The sequence below is a fragment of the Temnothorax nylanderi genome, unplaced genomic scaffold (assembly GCF_030848795.1).
Source record: "Temnothorax nylanderi isolate EJ_2023f unplaced genomic scaffold, tnyl_v1.0 TNYL_tig1396_pilon, whole genome shotgun sequence".
Taxonomy (NCBI): domain Eukaryota; kingdom Metazoa; phylum Arthropoda; class Insecta; order Hymenoptera; family Formicidae; genus Temnothorax; species Temnothorax nylanderi.
The window spans coordinates 5,909-12,250 of record NW_027250458.1 but is presented as its reverse complement, the minus strand read 5'-3'; the positions used below and the strand labels follow the sequence as shown (position 1 = coordinate 12,250).

The 6,342-nt window shown below is 30.2% G+C and overlaps 1 long non-coding RNA gene across 1 annotated transcript; it reads right to left on the bottom strand.

Moving 5' to 3' along the window:
* Positions 1-258: 258 nt before the first annotated feature.
* On the bottom strand, positions 259-5,066 carry LOC139787293 (uncharacterized). The gene is made up of 3 exons (XR_011722594.1): positions 4,990-5,066; positions 2,895-2,978; positions 259-424 (listed from the first exon to the last, which is right to left on the bottom strand). It is a non-coding gene; the product is annotated as an uncharacterized lncRNA (long non-coding RNA).
* Between the last annotated feature and the right edge of the window lie 1,276 nt (positions 5,067-6,342).

Sequence of the window (6,342 nt, the reverse complement as noted above, 5' to 3'; positions counted from 1 at the left end):
AAATGTATCATTGATGAACGAGTAAGCAGGACGAAGCGAGCAGTACAAACTTCATTGCAAGTCTATTCGCGAATAATTATCTCTGTTAATTATAATACATGTAGTTTCGAAACATTCACGACATCCAAAATATGCCAAGATAAAAAATAATTAAGAAAAATTTATTGTATAAACACACTAAGAAGAGCGTTTATTTTTAAGTTTAAAATTGTCATATATTAAAAATTATCATTTATAATAAAGAAGTAAAGGATTATAATATCTTAAATATATATTTTTTTAAGAGAGAGAATACGAATGTGCAATAAATATTATTTGAAAGCACTCACCTAGTAAAGACAAGGCACAGTAACGTAGCACTAAGAATCATCAGCTGTTGACTTAATGCCGATTGAGACTTTTGCATTGCTCGGTGTAGGTCGTTCTGAAATATAATTAAGTTGACCGCGAATCTCAGATTTAATTATAGGCCAGTCATATTAGACATCGAACCTTCCAATTAATCTTTCCAGGTTGCAACTACCATGAATTGCTTTGATTTGAGGTGCTATAAGTGGGTTTTATTTTGCTTCGCAAAATTGACGTGCAATAAAAAGTTATCAACAAAAAACACGATTTTATTTTCAAATATCTCGAAAACTAAGCAAGATAGGGTAACCAACTATACGTACCTTTTTTGTAGAGCGTAAAATTATCTACAATAATGATCTGAACAACATTTATCGTCAAGTCAGTCGTTTAGCTTGCACGCGTTGTCAAAGTCCGAGACTCGGATCCCGAAAACCCTCAATTTCATCGTTTTTTTTATGTTGCGCCAGTGATTTTTTTTCGTTATTTAAAATGGAATAAAAAATTCCCAAAAAATCACACATTATCTGAGAACGACAAAGAATACTTTTCATGATGCAACCGATTTTTTAGACCATTTTTCTTTAGTTTGTAGCTATGTAAGCAAAAAATTTTGATTTTTTGGAATAGTCTTAGTTTTTCGCTGTTTTCAGGCCTTAGAATTTACTTGAGACAAATTTTAATGTATGTATCTTGTTGTGGACGAAATTTGCAACAAAAAAGGACCCTCGTATTTTTTTTGTACGACGAACGCTGATTTTTTTTATTGACGCGCAAAGTTATCCAATATTGCGCACATGTCGGATAACGCTTGTTTTACACTAAAATAATTATTTTTTTATTAAAATTTACGTGATTTTTTGCATTATTGAACCATATTGCAAAAAACGGCTTTGCAATATGGTTCAATAATAAAGCGAAAAATCACGTAAATTTTAATAAAAAATAATTATTTTAAACAGAATAGTAAATTTCTTTGCCAGTATATAGAATAACAATTAAAGTAATTTAAATCGACCGTAACTGGCAATAGGTAACGTCTTTCCGATATGAACATAGAAAAACTGTGAGCCAACTTGGTTTGTCGGATTCACACAGCACTTTTTCGGATCAAATCGAGACATTATTAATTTCGACCATGGGTTTTGGTCAGTTGATGTAATTTCTAAATTAAATAGTTTAAATTTTTATTGCGAAAAAATATTACCCTGCACTGAGAAAAAAATACTGTTGCTTCAATTAAATGTGGAATCCCGGGGTGCCAGAAACATAAATAGTTGATTCAATTGTATAAATAGTTGATTCAACTATAGTGTAGTCGTTTAAATAATTCAAATATTGAATCAACTATTTAAATATTGAATCAACTATTTATACAATTGAATCACTATTATGTTTCTGGCACCCCGGGATTCCACATTTATTGAAGCAACAGTATTTTTTTCTCAGTGTGGCTGGGGCACCCCTGGGGGGGTGCCAGACTAGAGTCAAGCTCAACAGGGTCTTTTTTCCCCGCTAATTTTTCCAAGCCCGTTCCCTGGCTGGGGTAATATTTTTTGCAATAAAAATTTAAACTATTTAATTTAGAAATTACATCAACTGACCAAAACCCATGGTCGAAATTAATAATGTCTCGATTTGATCCGAAAAAGTGCTGTGTGAATCCGACAAACCAAGTTGGCTCACAGTTTTTCTATGTTCATATCGGAAAGACGTTATATATTGCCAGTTACAGTCAATTTAAATTACTTTAATTAATAATTATTTTAGTGTAAAACAAGCGTTATCCGACCTGTGCGCAATATTGGATAACTTTGCGCGTCAATAAAAAAATCAGCGTTCGTTGTACGAAAAAAAATACAAGGGTCCTTTTTTGTTGCAAATTTTGTCCACAACAAGATGCATACGATAAAATTCGTCTCAAATAAATTCTAAGGCCTGAAAACAGCGAAAAACTAAGACTATTCCAAAAAATCAAAATTTTTTGCTTACATAGCTACAAACTAAAGAAAAAGGGTCTAAAAAATCGGTTGCATTATGAAAAGTATTCTCTGTAGTTCTCAGATGATGTGTGATTTTTTAGGGATTTTTAATTTTATTTTAAATGACGGAAAAAAATCACCAGCGCAACATAAAAAAAACGATGAAATCGAGGGTTTTCGGGATCCGAGTCTCGGACTTTGACGGCGCGTGTAAGCTAAACGACTGACTTGACGATAAATGTTGTTCAGATCATTATTGTAGATAATTTTACGCTCTACAAAAAAGGTACGTATAGTTAGTTACCCTATCTTGCTTAGTTTTCGAGATATTTAAGAAAAAATAAAGAAAATCGTGTTTTTTGTTGATAATATTGTTAATAACTTCTTATTGCGCGTTAATTTTGCGAAGCAAAATAAATCCCACTTATAGCACCTCAAATCAAAGCGATTCATGGTGGTTGCAACCTGGGAAGATTAATTGGAAGGTTAACCCCCTAAATTAGTCTAATATGACTGGCCTATAAGCTTGACATAAGTTACGGCTAGTTTGGATGAGGTACTTACGAACATATTTTCCAAAGAGTGCTTTGCCAACCAACAATTTAGGAACACCGGAATGAACAGATTTCTCATTGGCGGGTATAATAACTGCAAACATATAATATAGATATCTCTTTAATTATATACCATCTTTCACCTGATTTATTAGAATATTATAATATTCTGTTCGTTATAATTTATAATTACCACTCTGCATTTTTAATGATTTGTAAATTTATTATATATTTAATTAGTTCCAGCGTGTTCAGCCATGTTCTAGTTTCTCAAGAAAATAGCTTTCAATTTAATCGTTATAATTAAAGCATAATATGTTTTTAAGATAACAAATTATTTATTAGAAAAAATTAAGTTGAATTATTATTACTTTCAATTCACTTTACAAGTAAAAATAATGCAACTTTACAGGTAAAAATTCTTTTGAACAATTGAACAATTAAATAAAAAAGTGAATAGAGTGGATTATTTTGATATATATTATAAATTATAATATGTAATAAAATTATTCATGCCTATATCTATTGTGCGTGTTATATAAACTTAAATTATTCTTCAAACAATTCTGAATTATATCGTTTCTTTCACGTACTTTTTGGGGAACGTTTGATTTTTTTGGATAATAATAATTGATTTAATAATTAGTTAAACAAGCATTTGTGTTATAATTTGCAAGGTATATAGTGACCATAAATGCTACGTCTATTATTTGGCAGTTGTAGATATTTATGATGTAAACATCAACGCAGCTGCTTGGTTTGAACATGAACATTTGCTCATTGTGCTTGCTTTGCAGCATCAAAGATCCACATCATGCTAGACGACAGAATATACGTTTGAATATTAAACTCTAGAATGCGTACTGGTTTTAATGAAAATATATTATAATTTTAAAATTTCATATACATCTAATTGTATGTATCGTTAATGCAAATTTGAATATATATCGTTGAAACATTTTTCTCATCACATTTTTTCTTAATACTGCAGAATTCAATTGCTTTGTTTTATATTTTGTACTTTTTGTTTATACTTCAAAATTCAGAAAGAGATGAGACCAAAGATAAATATACAACAAATTACAAGATATTATTTTTTACCTTATTTAACCTATGTTGAAGAAAATACAATTGATCAACATTGTTATTTTCTTAATTATCCCCAGGTAGCAAGATGACGTCTAAAGACGTCTTAATGATGTTTTATTGACGTTAGAGACGTCATTAAGACGTTATTAATACGTCATTTGACGTCACTCTGCTACCTGGGTTGGTGTTAAATAGACAATTATAATGTTATATAAAGTTAATTAACAAGATTTCTTGGAATGCTATTTTAAAGTGTTAGAATTACTTTAGTTCTTTTTATAACTGCACGTTTTTCACATTTTTATGGTACGAAATGTTCATAAATAGATGTAAAACTAGGAACTTGTGTATCCAGTTTGCACGCTACATAAACGTCACCGCATAATCCAAAATTAATGAGGTTAAGTTAATTAAATTCCAAAGCGCAATAACCGTGCACGTAATGTCGTTACGTATTGTGTCCACTGTGAGATAAAGGTTATTCCCTATGGGACATGTAAAAATCGATACATTATAGTTGGACGTATGCAACTTGACGCGAATGAAGTTCTTGCATTTTCATACAAGTGTGGTTACGTTTAACATATATGTACATATACAAAATTTCTTTAAAAATTTTATCGTACTTTTATGTCAACATTTTAACTTTTAATTATAAAACTGTCAATTATTATTTACTACGATTTTAAGATCTCTATCTATATTAATAAATAAATAATTTAAAAAACAAATATATTAGAAACAAATTATCACAGGCAATCAGAGAAATTAAGCAGCTTGGGTTATCATTTTGAAGAGATTACAGGCCATTTCGTATATTTATTGAATTTACTTTAGAATACATAATTTCACAAAGTTTTGTACAAATTAGCAATCCGAACATTTGTTTATATGCAATCAAACAAATTTCATAAATATTACAAGAGTGCATAGAAATATATTGTTAGCCCTATTCTTGAACTAATTTAGAATAAGTCTTAAAAGTAGAAAGCGATTGTGTTCTCTTACGTACTTACCGTGATTGTGAACGGGATCGTGTTGACCAGTTCCAGGATGAAATGGAAGGACAGGAGCTGCTGCCAGACATTTCCCTGTGAACATTACGAAGACAGCTCAACACACCCAGCGACAATTTTATCAAAGTAGGAACTGTGAATAACATTTCAAAAGTAAACATGCGCTTCGCTGTTCTGCATTTTCTAAAGTAATTTTGTAAATATTGTAAAGACAAATATGCACTAATGAATTTACGAGATTTAGGAGTTTAAGAGATTCTCGCGATCTATTTTCACTCATAAAATTACTATTTATATTCATATTTATTGTTATAAAGCATTTTGTACAGTTAACAATAATTTTAAGTTTTATAATAAAATATTTCAGATCAATTTTATAATTTTGTAATTTTAAGAAAATTTATGAGTAAAAATATACGCGATATACATATTTTATGCATGTCTGCATTGTTTTATGCACATTAATCGCTAATAATAGACGAAAACAATAATTTATTTTTATTTATTTAATTACTATTATTTTTATTAAAAACTATATACTCGATATTTTATTTAATCGGCAAAACGATTTCTACGATGATTTAAATCACGACACGCTGAGTATAAGAGTGCAGAAAATTGCAGCCGAGAGGATTAATCGGAAATTATATCTTCTAGATTGCTTCATAAAAAATGTCATTTGCCGCATCAGCGCCGGCAGTAATTAACTTTAGTCGTGAGACAGAAAAGGTGAATACGTGCGTAATCAGATCAGGAACTTCTTCGTTTTATCGTTAAACTTGCCGGACTGACTCGATGTACATCTCTCGCCGAGAACGTGACGCGCATATTACATTTTTGCTTAAACCACGACCTTTCATCGCATTATGCATCTCTTTGATGTTAACGACTGACTTTTTATCCCGATAAAAGTTTTGCATTCGTAGGAAGTAGGTTCTTAATTGAGAACAGGAAACAGTCCTCATTTATATATGAAGATATTTACAACATAATATTCTTACAAAAAAAGAAAAAAAACTATTTTATTACACATTGTCAAACTAACATGTTATTTTTCCCAAGTCTCTTTAGAATTTGCAACATAATATATAATAGAATGTCGCGTGTACAGCTGCATCTCACATACGCTAATTCAATGTATTATTATATTTTCGCATTTTATAATTATGTGTAAGATATAATACAGTTTGAAAAATTTGTCATAGATTACAACTTAAGAAATTTAACTAGCGCAAATAATTTTTAAACAGTATTCATTTATGCGAACGTCCTAAATAATGTCGCGTCTTGAAATACTTCCTAATTACCATTTCGTTTTATCACGGAATATTCAACAGCAATCAACAGTGTATA